Raw genomic sequence first — 1135 nt, 5'->3', positions numbered from 1 at the left:
TGTGAAGATGGGTCCAAAAGGATTAGTGATGGATTTAATATGAGGGTTAATTATTGCCTCGAAATGGGCCTTTCAGCAGCCTCTGCACCTTCATGCACTAGATGAAATTTTGAATCTCTTTACTCTATGTTCTTTGAGATTCTCAAAGAGGGAGATATTTATAGAAGCCTCCCTATCCCCAGGAAATACAAGAAAATGTAGAGGACTCATTTTAAACCAATTACTATAATATTAATAGCTTTCATCAACTGACCTTTATATATCTGGGTTTGGAAAATGAGACTTGTGCTTGTTTCAGCAACACATATACTAAAACACATATACTAACATATACTAAGAAGATTGTGGAAGAAGGCAATGGTAAACAACGTCTGTATTTTTACCAAGAAAACTCTATGGAAACACTATTAGAACGATTGCAGTTGGAGAGTGGTAAGTTCTGGGAGAAATGTGTCCAAGGAGTGCCTTTGGGTTGGAGAGGACTCAACAGCACAAGACAAAAAAGGGAAGATTAGCTTGGCCCCTGCTCAAGGATGATACCACAATTAATGACGGTTTCCATAATTTTCATCTCGTCCCAATAGGTGTTTTCATTCAGTAGGGCAAAGTCTCTGAAAGAGACATATTCCGACTCCAGTCTGACCTCACTCTAAAGCAGTCTGTCCCAACAGTCCTGACTCCTTCTCAAACACCTAAGCACTCAAATGAGCTGCGTTCTGGGGGCTGCAATTAGCTGTAGTTAGTTCACGGGGGGAGAAGAAAGGAGAAAGTGGGTGGCAGTGGATTTCAGAAGAACCTGACTGGACTTGGTCTTCATCATCCCAATTAGCCTGGAACTCTGGTTTAAGGGAATTGCCCTGCCACAGTTGCACAAGATCCCTGGCGTCTTTGACTTCTGGAAAGGAGTTAGTTACGGTGGGAGACCAGGGCTCCTTAGTAAATCAATCATTCAGTGGCATTTCTTGGGAGCCCGATGAGCCAACTTGCACTTCCCAAGAGCTTAGTACAGTGTTCTGCACACAGTAAGCGCTCAATAAATACAATTGAATGAATGAATGAATGAGTGCAGAGAGTGGGAGAGTACCACAGAGATGGGACGTGATCACGTTGGAGTGTCACTCAGCTGAAACAACCT

General features: G+C 42.6%; 1 non-coding gene across 1 annotated transcript; it reads left to right on the top strand.

Annotated features, from left to right (window-relative positions):
* The first annotated feature begins 464 nt into the window (after positions 1–464).
* On the top strand, positions 465–568 carry LOC119923196. Its single transcript, XR_005448787.1, has one exon. It is a non-coding gene; the product is annotated as a U6 spliceosomal RNA (small nuclear RNA).
* Positions 569–1135: the final 567 nt, after the last annotated feature.

Source organism: Tachyglossus aculeatus, unplaced genomic scaffold (genome assembly GCF_015852505.1).
Source record: "Tachyglossus aculeatus isolate mTacAcu1 unplaced genomic scaffold, mTacAcu1.pri scaffold_153_arrow_ctg1, whole genome shotgun sequence".
Classification (NCBI taxonomy): Eukaryota; Metazoa; Chordata; class Mammalia; order Monotremata; family Tachyglossidae; genus Tachyglossus; species Tachyglossus aculeatus.
This window is presented reverse-complemented; position numbering and strand designations above follow the sequence as displayed.